Raw genomic sequence first — 12849 nt, forward strand, 5'->3', positions numbered from 1 at the left:
TTTTCTTTCCGTGAAATAGTATCTTCTCTTCTAAAATTCTCTTAAGAATTTTAAATGTTAATTACCAAATAAATGGTTTGTTAATTCAGTAATAACAGGCTGGGTCGTTAAAGGAGAACTCTCACTTGCTTTCTGTGTATTCACGGAGAGGATGTTTTTAATGTGAAAGAATGGGGTGAGGCAGATTACCGGATCATGTGTAGTTGTGAGCGTGTTTTTAAAGTGATGTCTGGCGGGTTTTTGGTTTCAGAAGCGCAGCCTGCACAGTGCATTCCTGGCAGGTGTGGGAGCCTCAGATCAACGGCGGAGCAAAGTCAATAATACACCGGATTTAACTGCAGGAAAACAGCGAGGACACGTAACCTGCTACAGAGGTGCGTCTTCCTGAGAGGGAGGAGTTCTGGGACGGGGGGGGGGCATTCGTTCTTGAATTTCAATTTTGTTTTGTTTTTCCAGTGCATGCCATCGGGTCCTGATTTTTCCTGGGTCACCGCACTGGAAGGATTCGGGGCTCACACACGTGCAAGCGAATGGCTGTCGAGCTGGATGTCCCACTTTTGTGGGTGGGGGGGGAGGTTGCACATTCTCCTCACGGTCCGCTGGAAGTACCGTACACGTGTCGTCTTAGCGGAGCAGACACGTGGATCATGCAGCTAAACCAAACAGGTGACGGGGCTTAACCAAACAGGTTACAGGGCTTAACCAAATGGCAGTTACGGTGATTAATTAAACACCACTTGCAGGACTTATCCAAATTCCGGATACAGTGATTAACCAAGTATGTGTAAAAAACTGTGATTCATTAAAGAGTGGTTACAGGGATTTACCAAATGACGATAAAAGAGTTTAACTCAATGCCAAGCTCCTAGGTCTGACTGACTGAAGGCACGTTGTAATTATGGTGTTTAGCATCATTTGTATTTTTTTAATCTAGCCATCCTTCCATCCATCCATCCATCCTGTTTGTATGCTTCTGTAATCAAGGTCATGAGGATGCAGAGGCTGTATCAGTGATTAGAAGGTTGCCAGTTTGAATCCCATCCTTGTCACATTTCCACTGCTGGGGTGCTGGATAAATCACTGACCCTGTACTGGGACCTCAGGCTGTTCCCTCACCTGTCTATGTCTGTGTGTGTTTGTATGTGGATTATGTTTATATTACATCATGGGGACCAACTGTCCCCCACAATGTGATAAAAACCTGTTATTTTCACATTGTGGAGACCATATTTTCAGGTCTTCACAAAGATCTATGAATGCAATCAAAAAACTAGAAATCCAATGCCAAAATCTAGTATTTTACTTCTTACTTATAGTTAAGGTTAGGGCTGGGTAGGGGTTAAGGTCATCATATTTGGATTAGAGTTTTCCCCATAGAAATGAATGGAGAGTCCCCACAAAGATGCAATTACAAATCTGTGTATTTGTGTGTGTGTGTGTGTCACTGGAAAAGGACAGCGTGATGGGAAATGTGAAAAATGAAACATTACAATGTACTTGTGCAAATGGCAAATGATAATTTTGTTGCAGGATATATTCCTACACAACAGCAATTCAGCATCAACAGTGTTCCAGAATGGCATGTTTTTGTACTGTGGAATCTGGTGAGAAGCTGCTGACATATCGGAGAACACACACACACACACAAGCTCAAACCTGGGGAGGGATTTAAACTGACAGCCCCGGAGATATGCAGTGACAGTCCCACCTGCCCAATTACCCTGTTACTTAACTCTCATTGCCTCTTAGAATTTGCCGGAAACTTTGATCATCTCGTTCACATGATTTGGTAGAATCCAACAGGTTCTGAGACATTTTGATGTACTTCTGCATTTGTTTGCAGGTTTTCTGGTGAAGATGCGATGTCTTAGCACTAGAATGTATCCTGCAGTATCCTTTGAGACTATCTATCTATCTGTCTGTCCTACTTGCCGTCTTGTCAGGTTCCTGGCTGGCACATGGTCCGCCTTGGTCCTAATGAAGATGGGTCGTCGGGTTTGCCCCTGCTCTCTCCCCTCGGCGTCTATCGCAGGCATCAATCACACAGGTAGTACTCCTCACATCTTCATCTCCTGCAAGCAACAGCATACCTGCGGCCTGCAGAAGTGCGTCCAGGGCCGAGAGGAAACGCAGGCTTCCTCCTGCACATCAAACGGCAGCTTGTGCGGCAGTCGTTTCTCAGATCGTTTTCAGTCAGGCCTTTTTAATAAAAAAGGATTTAAGCTGGCAATTATAGCTGATCACTCGTTTATCAAATCATAGCTCATTACATTCAGACATCCTCAGGTGCTGCAGGTGGTGCCGTCCTCTAGGAGTAGCTCTGGGGGACAGGTGAGGTGGGGGGGCGTTGTTGTCTGTCGGCCTCTTCTGGAACGGCGCAGTAGGCAGATACTTGTCCACAGGCCCCCACACACCCGCTCTCCCACCCCCTTGGTCTACTGTGTCTAGTGTCAGAGCAATTAGGGCAAACTCTGATATTTTCTGTGGATGGAGCAGGCCGCTGCTCCCCAGCTGGGGTCGTTTTCCCATGACCCCTCACCCCCCCACCATATTCCCCGCCAATTTTCCTTCTCCTCTTTTTTTTCCACATCGCCAGAGCCAGCTTCCTGTAGCCCCAATCTCGGTGTGTCCAAGCTGTTTGGACCGTAAACAAGCGTTTTGCTCTGGATAACAAGTGCCCGTTCCAAACGTCAGATTTCACCGTCTGCATGGCGGATTATATCCCATATGAATTCCAGTTATGGGAAATTATCATGTAGACACATTCAAAGGAATTATGCATTGTTACATTGATGTATATATTGATACATTTATATATAAGCTTATGCAAATTAAATTTTAATAGATTGAGACTGGATTATACTAGAGATATGATGTTTTCTTATGTTTTGTCCGCAAACATTTACTCACACATATATGCGCACACGGTAGGGACTGTATTAGGCAAATCATGTGCCTGCACACAGGCGAAGTCAAGAGGCTCGCTTACTGTTCAACGAAGCATCGAAGTGGCTGCAATGCCCGATGTCAAGGATTTTGAAGGTGGCCTTACTGTTGGTGCCAGACGCAGTGGTTCCGGCTCGACAGGAAAAGGCCGCTTCCCTGGGATTTTCACATGCTACAGGACCAGAGTTTTACCATGAATGGTGCAGTAAACGGTGTCCTGTCTGTAGCAGTCCTGTGGGTGAAAACTCCTTGCTAATGAGAGGGATCAGAGAAGAATGGCCAGACTCGTTAAAACTAATAGGAAAGCCACTAGAACAAGAGTAACAGCCAAGTAGAGCAGTGGTGAGCAGAACAGGCTTCTCGTGGTGAAGGTCATTGCATAATGATTCAGCTAAGTGGCCACCAAGCTATTACTCTCCTGTATACGCGCACAGACGCTATTTTGCGCTAAAACGTCACAAGTGCGTCTTCACATCAACAGGTTTAACAACTCTTGCTAACCGCTGGTCACAGCAGCATTGTTGTCCAGGTCATGAACAATTCAAACACGAATGGGAAGAAGATGTAGGTATGTGAGCCCATATAAGCCCTTTGTATTAATTTGTCGTTCCTAGAACCAATGTTGTAGGGCAGTGGTGGCCAATGTGGGCCGGTGTGTATGCAGGTTTTCGCTGCAACTCCCTAATTAGGTCACTAATTAGAGGATGATTGGCTGAAGAGTCCTCACGCCTGGGTTTGAACAGCTGACCTACTGGTTATCCCAAAAACCTGCATACACACTGGCCCTTTGCGGATAAGATTGGCCACTCCTGGTTTAGGGCAATGGTTCACACCTGCTTTAGCTTCACGACCCATATTTTTCCTTGGTGGTTATGTCGCAACTCAAATTTTTTATATTTTGAGCCAAATTTATTTCATAAAAATGTGCAGAAGATTCTTGTGTGGTCACACGATGGCATCACGCACTGTTTAAAAAATTTAAAGACAGTCCAACATTTTTTTTTTCCAAAATCATTTTGTAAAACCCCGCACTGAGCAACCCAATGGAAGCGGTGTCAAGGGCCGTGACCCACCACTTGAGAAACAGTCATGTAGGGAAAGGATCTGAATTTCCAGGGTATTCTTTCGTCCAGGCGCTAACCTGCCCGTACTAACATGAGTATGTGCAGGTGTGCGTGGAAGCCACTGGAAAAACACACACCCAATCGTACGGCGGTGGGATTAACGTGTCATCGGGATGCTTGCTAACCATTTGAAACATGAGGCCCTGCTTGAACTTTTCATACTAATTCAATAATTACCTCTCTCCGAAAATTGCTGCTGTCTTCCAGCAATTACGCAACCGGCACTTACAATCAGAGGGGTTAACACCCGAAATCAGATCAAATGCATTAGCATGCAAGGTGGACCTCCCTTCAAGTCCTCCATGATTCTTTAATTTATTTGCGGGTCCTTGAGTTTTCTATATACACTAGTGGCCAAAATTGCGGCAACATGCATTATGCTCTAGAAATTGCTACGAGAATATTGGCGATAATGGTTAGAAACAGTAAAAGAATTTTTACAAATATCATAAAATGGACAATGAAATAAGTAAGTGGAGCAACATCTGAATAAAGTCCTGCAATCTCTAAAAATTGGAGGTGTTTCCACAATTTTGACCTCTTCTGCAAATATAACCCTAAATTCGCTATTAATCCCATAATGCATCTGTCTGTTAGCTCTTCAGCTTACGCTGTTTATACATGCATGTGGGCATATAGAGTATATTTGTACACAGTACACACAGTATTTACTGTAATTGTAAAACTCTTCCTCAAGTTTGGCTGGGAATCAGTGACTACGCCAGCATTTAAGTTCGAGAACAATGGCAGCAATTTCCTTTGTAGCATTAATTATATAAATACTGGGAATTAAGAATAAGGAATTAAAAATTGTAACTCAAATGCAGACTGACAGGAGGCATTTTCAGACTACAAAAGGACGCGTCCGACTGTGTTAGGAGGGAAGATGGGTGCTGGACATATAGGTGCTGTATTTCAGAGACTTAACAGTAAAGATTAGTAGTTGTTGTTATTTTTTGAGAACAGGTGTACAGCAGGCTAGTTCCGAAGCAGATGGGAGTCAGCCTTAAATAAGACATGTTTGGGGGGGTAGAGATATTGACGATAAGGGCTTGTTGTGCGTGAAAGAACAAGACATCATCCATGGCACGGGGTTTAACCCCTTCTGTGCTGACCTCGTACATGCTGCAGGTTTCAGGTTCGACTCGGCCTTTGGCCTTATCTGTGGGACCATGTCCAGACCAAACTCCACGGCTGGCTCAGTGCAATAGGACAGCTGGATGTGACGCTTCTGCCTATTGACACGCAAAGGCCTGCCAGGTAGCCATCTTGAAGTGAGAGCATGCACCGAGGAAGTTAATAAAAACAGGTTTAGTTTGATGACGGTGTTCAGATGGCCTTCTAACTGTGAGATCCTTACTCATTCTGGCGTCTGTACATGAGTAGAGCGGGGTGGGGGGTAGGAATGGGAGGGGCTACGCACCGCCGCCGCAGACTGTGCCCTGCATTGAGACGGCTCTGTGAGGGGTGACATACCTCTGCACTATAGCTGTAACCCAGGAGAATGGTGCTTCCCTCCCCCCTTTTAAAGACTCAGGGGGTTATAGGCCTGTGGGTGACCCCCACCCTCCTCACCAGCTGCGGCGTCTAACCATCCACTGTCAGCCTCCACACAGCACAGATGTCACATCCCCACAGCCCCCCCACATTTCACTTTGCCATCTGCAGCCTCTGCTACCCCCCCCCCCCCCCCCCCAAAACCCACTAGCTCTGATGCAGCTGCCAGAGAAGAGGTTCTGCTTACTCCCCCCCCCCGGCCCCCCCAATATGCTCCCAGATGCAGCCCCCCAGCAGAGAGCTGTCACGGGTCATCACTGCCCGCTCCCAAGTGTCGCCACGGCAAAGGGCCCCCACTTCTGTTCCGTTGCCTCGTGGTCACAAGCTGTCGTTACCGCCGGGGACCCGCCCGTCTCGCCTGCCTGGCTGCGTCATCTGCGCTGCCTGCTTAATCGTGCATCCAAACCCAAGCTTCGCTGGCTGTGCTGCTCTCAGACTCCTGGAATAACGCAACCACTGCGCAGATCCAGGTAGACATAAAACACGTGGACCTGCCGTCTGCCCAACATCCCTCCAGATGGCATCACCCCTGTTTCGGATACTGCCAGATGAGTTTGAACATATTTTCTGTTTGCTGAACTTCACCTCACTTGAAAGGAGGTATCGCCCCGACGACAGGCACCGCCTGCGTCAACACAAGCGGTGTGCAAAACCGGAGAAGTTTTGCACCAGCAATTTCTGAGCGCTGTCTGTACCCAGGGATATGAAGTTTCCTCCTTTTTTCAGTGTAGTCGTGTTCCTGCTGCCACTGCTCCCACGTTCCCGTGCTCGTCTAATTGGGCTGGGCATGGGGACCCACGCCGCAGTCTCAGCGCTCCGGATTAGCCTACGGTGTTCCGTGATCGTCCTGCCAAGAGGCAATACTTCTATTCCAGATTCCGGCAAATTACTTTTGAGAAAAACATCCTCTTCTGAGGTCAGGAACTCTGCTCTGACAGAACCTGTCACGGAGATAAGATCTCTTCCAGAATTAAAATAGAGGGAAAGGCCAATCCCTTGTAGTCATTCTGCAGCGATTAACATAAGGATAATTATAACTTGTATGGCTGTGGGAAATTGGCTGTACCGAGGGGCCCGATGCTACAAGGGATTTTGTCGTTAGGGGTTTTGAATTTTAATTGCTGGCCCTTTCAGTGCTACTGTTTTTTTCTCACCCTCTATGCCACTAACTTGCTTTTTTACTCCTTACAGTTTTTTTGTGCAGAGGAAAAAAAACTTATCATTGAGCTACCATTTCCCCAGATATACAATATCTATTACAGAGGCATTAGAAGCTGAGATGGTAATTGCTGCCACATTAGCTGTGATCTCGTTTGCTGAACATCTGATCCGCTTTTACCAAACTCTCATCAACAAATTTTGCAAGCCGTCTCAAGACGGTCCTTAAGCAGGTCTGCGTTAAAAAAAACATGTGACCTCTGCAGCTTTCGGTGGAATTCCCAGCATACCCATACAGGGGTTAAAGGTCATGCAAAAAAACATGAAACTGTCATGCTCCATTACCCCCTGCACTGACAGAGAAGGGTCGCGTTTAAAACAATGGGAAGCTGTCTGGGTGTTTTCATGCACCCCCCTCCCCCACCTCATAGATAAAGGTCTGAAGCTCATTACCACAATACAGGCATCACTGCCACAAAACTTTTACTGACCCTTGTTAGATTCAGCTACACAGTTGACAGTTATACTCAAGGGTACAACTAGGAATTCTGGACCCCCTGACAAAAATGTCACCTTGCCCCCCCCTGCCCGATTTTATATATAATTTTACATATTCAAAGGCCTCTTTACAGTGCTGGGCCCCCTGAATTTGTCAGGGTCTCCATGCCCCTATTGCACCCCTCGCTATACCCAAGGCATCATGAACGTCTAAACCCAAATCTTGCTGGGACGACAGCAATACCACACCTGAGACTTTGAGATTCTTAGCTGTTTGACTACCATACTTTGAAAGTGAAGTTTGCTGGAGGTGTGACCATTAACAGGTGGAGCTTTTCTTTTTTTACACGGTCCTAATTATGCTGCCTTCAAGTCCTACTTGGAAGATCCAACAAGGGAGTTGGGAAGTCGGAGTAAAATGGAGTTGAGAAGAGAGCTGCTTTTTGTTTTGCAGTATTTTTCCTTCCCGCAATGCCAAAACGCATTTGTAGCGTTAACTGAACTTTTTGTAATCCCTTGTTAAACAGCAAGTAGCTGACCAGTTACATATTAAATATCGAGACGATCCCAACTTTTTTTTCACAATACACCATCTCTTAAACATTCAAAACAATGTTTTGCAGTGGCACGCTACATAAAATTTACTATTTTCAAAATAATTTGCCTTTCACAGTGGAGCTACCAATGGCCTCAGCCATGATTGCTGTAATGACACACCCCCAGCTCGGGGGTTAAAGAAAATGCCCAAGTTTCCCACTGGTAAATACGACTTTGTAATGACGCTCGTGTACTCTCATCTCGTGTTTACGATTTTTCCGACATGACTTGAAGTCAGTGGCGGACTTTACTATTAGCCAAGGTAGGCAACCACCTGTGGTTCATGAAAACTAGAGGCCTCATGAAGACTGAATTTCCAGAAGTTTAAGGACATTACATATTACGATCATTTAAATTATAGTACCATGTCTTTTAGTTGCATTTTCAACAACAGTTTTCAGGATAGACAAATTTGCACCCCGTCCCAGCTGTAATGGACTATTCCGACTTTGAGACTTCGCTACCCAGCTTTCTTTTAATGCTTGATTCTACAGGTTATTTCATTGCTAAGTAAACTAGCACAAAGTATCGTAACTGAAGAAGTAAATGGTGCAGAGATACAAGACTAACATTACATCTCCTACATCTTAACACAATTAAATCGGCATATGCAAAAATTCAAGACTAACCATACAAAAGAACAAACAGTCAAACTTATAAAATTTGACCAATCGATCCACGGCACAATATCCCCCTCCCCCCCCAGTTGTCGAATTTTACCGATAGCACTCCTGCCCTCCACTTCGATCGGTAAGTTTTACTACCGACACCCCACGCTTTCATTAGCATATCATTGATGTTCCATCGTTTTTAATTCCCTCTCCTTCCTCTTTCAGCTCCAAAAAATTGCTGAAATGGGCCACTTGCGACTTTTTGTGTTGAAGAAAACACAGGAAGAAAAGCGCTTTCGCAGAGCACAATGGACTTCTTGAATAATGTCCTTATTTTGTGGCTTATTTGGAGTCATTTTGGGCACGATGACTCGCAGCCCTCTTGTAGATTTATCGAATATGCAACACAGTGATTTTCATTTAGTCGTGCTGCACGCATAAGAAGCCTGTATTTTACCGAATATCTCAGAGTATTTGTGTGTTACATCGAGTTCTTCCTGGAAACTCATATCAGCCCAAATTTCCAGCAAACACTGCACCACTGCCATCGATCAAAGTGATCCCTTTGCTGCAATGTTTCTTAAATATTCGTCGCTACGCAATCTGTACAGCCTACCCCCACCCCCACATAAACCTTGTGGGTCTAACGTACTCAGCACGGTATGGATCGCCTACTGTGAATACACCTTTAGTCCATTGATTGTCCATGTTCCGCAATCACTTATTCAATTTGTGGTGATAGACAACACGGCAGGGTGGGGGCACTTGAGGAGGACATCCCAGCTCCGCTCATTTGAATCAGGGATGTGATTCTCGATGTGTTAGGCCTCAGTACGTCCTTATTCTTGTTTTCAGCTGTTATAAATCAATACTCATACATCTTGATATAAAGACAGATACACAGTAACACATACACACGCACCTTGGTGCTACACTAAACCCCCCACCATGGGATCCAAGGCCTGTTCGTGCTTCTGATTGGTTCCCGGTGAGGAAACGTGTCAGCTGCCCAATTAGAGGTTCAGGAACCTGAGCGGACTCTGTGCCTGGGACTCTATCCCAAGGACCCCTGAAAGGGCCCAATTTCCCACTGAGACCTTTTAGCAATCGGTTGCCATTGGTAGCCCATAACGACTTACACGGACCATGCGATGTCAAAGCAGACGGGCTGTTTTTCATACACATCCAAATAACCAAAGTGGAAATGGGGCGGAGGAGTTTGTCGGCTGACTTCCTGCTTTGTCAAAGAAAGAGGGATTAGTGAATCCTTATATCGGAGAGCCAAGAGTACAGCGATTCCTAATTATTCTTCATATCAGTAACAGAAATGTGCCCTTAACATATTTGGATTGGAACCGTAAGACTGTGTTCCTCAAACATTTGAAATACATTCCCAGAATTTCTCTCTAAGGACGTGTTTGTGATTATTTGAGCTCCCTCCTTTCAAAGCTCCTTACGAATTACACTTAGCAAAGACTGAAGCCGTTATGGTAATTTCAATTCCGAAGATACAAGCCCTTAAGTTGGATTTAATTTTATCCTGGTGTGGCTGAAAAACCAACGGCCTCTCATGACAGAAGGACTCAGCGACTTGAATAGTGAGTCCTTTCTTTTCTGCTGTCTCTGCCTGATCGGCGGCTCTGAATAGACGTACAGTCGCGTTCGGTTTCGGCTTGTTACAGCTCTTCACATTTAACCACAGAAGGGGGCTTGTTTCTCCATCTGTGCCCAAACCATGGAGTCCTGGTTCCGTGGGCGGCATGAGATTCAGCTCTGTTCTGTTCTGTTCTGTCGCTCGGTTCCTGTCACTGTCAACGCAGAATGGAGAAGACCAGGCAATTATCTCGGGCACAAAAGGAAACCCCTCAAAATCTGAAAATGGGATGGACCGAGATTCTCCTTTCAGATGGGACTCGCTCAGAATAAATCGGATGAAGCCTGTGTCCCGTGCCAGTGCCCTTGTATCATTAGTCAGTATCGGGCATGGCGGTCTGTGGATAAACAGACGGCAAGTGAGAAAACATCCGTGATGGCCAACGTTTGTGGGTCTTCCTCCCTCTTGTTTCCATGCTCGGGGCCTGGCTGAAACCAAAGCGGCAGACTGACTCGACCAGTCCTGCTGCTCTGTGCTGTCTAGACTACCCTCAGTGCACCTACCGCCCCCTTCCCCCCCTCCTCGCCCACGTTCCTACCCTTCCATGCGGGTCCCTCAACAAGATGGGGGAAAAAAACATCCGACAGCAGACAGAACATAGATGCAGATAAAGCGCAGCTGGAGGGGCCTGACCTTAGCAGTAACGCTGGTCCCTCGCAAACCCAACGGCAAGGGTGTGAAGCGTCTTCTTCAGATATACACCAACCCTGCATCACCAGGTGACCCCATGGAAGAAGTCAACCGTAACAAATATGTTACATGTCCAATGTGCTGAAAGCTCTGACCATCAGCAGCCGTTCCACCAGCGATCCAGATTTGGTAATCTGTCTGAAGTTAAGCAGGTTTGGTCATGGCCAATACTTGGATGGGAGAGCAACTAGGAAATCTGGATTGCTGCTGAAAGAGGTGTTGGTGTGGTCAATAGGTTAGCCCACCCTGTGGTCTGTGTGGGCCCCGACGACGCTGCCTGTAGTGTAAAAATGGCTTACTCCATTAAACCTGAGGTCCTGACTCTCTGAGGTCATAAAAGATCGCTGGCCATCTTTTGGAAGAGTATGGGTGGTACCCTGATGTCCAGACCAAAATCACCTATTGTGGCCCTTTCAAATCTGGCCTCCTAATCATCCACTATATCTAACTGGTGATTTCTTTCCTGATCCATCACCACCTTAGCTACTCTGTCATGTCATCTAGGTGGGTGCGATACAGTGGTAATGGTTGAAGTGGCTCCCCATTGCTTCTGGGATATGCTTTGTGTGTTGAATAGTGCTACATGTAGCATGTATTTAAAAATGTTGCATGTACAGTGTCCTGTGTAGCCGCTGAAGACCCTGACAAAAATGTCACATGTAGAGTGACCTGATCCTGACCCTGCTTTGGATGTAAAGGCTTCCTAGCAACCAAAACATATCCCGAAACGGAAGTCAAACAGAAAGAACGAATAACAGAATTTGGGAGTTCCCTACAATGTTACCAGACAGTACCCATCATAGGCATTAGTTATCACTAGTGTTTTATGCAGAACATAATGTGGTTCGGATTGATATTATCTGTTACCACGACCCAGGACTGGATTAGTGGTTGGAAGATGGATGAATGGATAGGTATTAAATGTGAATTTTGGAGAAAGATACTCTATTTCGGTTGCATTCACGGAGTCTGACTGTAGTGTGTGTGTACGTGCCCTATGACAGAATTGCATTCTGTTCAGGACGTACCTCCACCTCATGCCCTGAGTTTCATGGGTCTTCACCCTCCGCAACCCTGCCCATGATACGTAGTTAGAAAGGTGGATGGATGGATAGACGGATGGATCGATAGTTCAAGGAGTAACTATAATGTTGATGGAAATGAACACGATGGCCGTAAGGCAAGGTGCCAGCCTGGTGCCAACCCATCTTGGGTCACACATACCATTCGCACAATATGGCAACTGCATCACCATGCCAAGGACAGACATGTAAACATCACACACAGACACATGCACACACACACGGAATTTAAACCCCCACTCCTTCAGGAGCGAGGTAACCATGTGACCTCCTGCGCTGCCCAAAAAGTCCCGGAATTTACAGCAAAATCATTTTTGCTGCTAATATAAGTTAAAGTAATTTGATTCTACCTCATGTACTCATAGAAAACATGTCTTTTCATCTGTGTATGTGGAGATTTCAGTGTTGTTTTGTTTATTGCTACTTTTTGTCGTTCTTGCATTTGTTGGTTCGCATTTGAAGGATACACTGAAGAATATCACTGCACTATGTCCACGAATCGAAAAAAAAAAAATGTGACACTTTGTTCCAGCTTTCATGCATGTGTAAGTTGTACAGTTTCAGATTGCGGTTGTAACTGACTTTGAGTCATTACGCGATTAGATAAGCGAGATTTGAAGATGCCTTTCAATTAAAGCAGACGAGAAAGCAGGTGAGGTTTTTTCATTCCAACAGATTAGTGAGACAGTACTGATAATTCTTAAACTATCGCCAGCAACGGGTACAAACAGGCCCTTTCACCAGGCCCACCTTCACTCAGAGAAATTAATTTGAACTCTGGGTGTGTGTTTAGTCTTGGTCTTACCCGAGTTTGTCCATTAGGTGGAATTCACTGTTTGTCTTTGGATGGTTATCATGCTAAGCCCGTGTTTGCCAGTGATTTTCACCAGATTGCGCAATGCGGTGCTATTTTCAGCGCCGAAAGCTGTTTG

The 12849-nt window shown here is 45.7% G+C and overlaps 1 long non-coding RNA gene across 1 annotated transcript; it reads left to right on the plus strand.

Moving 5' to 3' along the window:
• Positions 1–237: 237 nt before the first annotated feature.
• LOC125716873 (uncharacterized) lies at positions 238–2102 on the plus strand. Its single transcript, XR_007384424.1, has 3 exons — positions 238–374; positions 457–666; positions 1944–2102. It is a non-coding gene; the product is annotated as an uncharacterized LOC125716873 (long non-coding RNA).
• The last annotated feature ends 10747 nt before the right edge of the window (positions 2103–12849 follow it).

This window comes from Brienomyrus brachyistius, chromosome 21, assembly GCF_023856365.1.
Source record: "Brienomyrus brachyistius isolate T26 chromosome 21, BBRACH_0.4, whole genome shotgun sequence".
Classification (NCBI taxonomy): Eukaryota; Metazoa; Chordata; class Actinopteri; order Osteoglossiformes; family Mormyridae; genus Brienomyrus; species Brienomyrus brachyistius.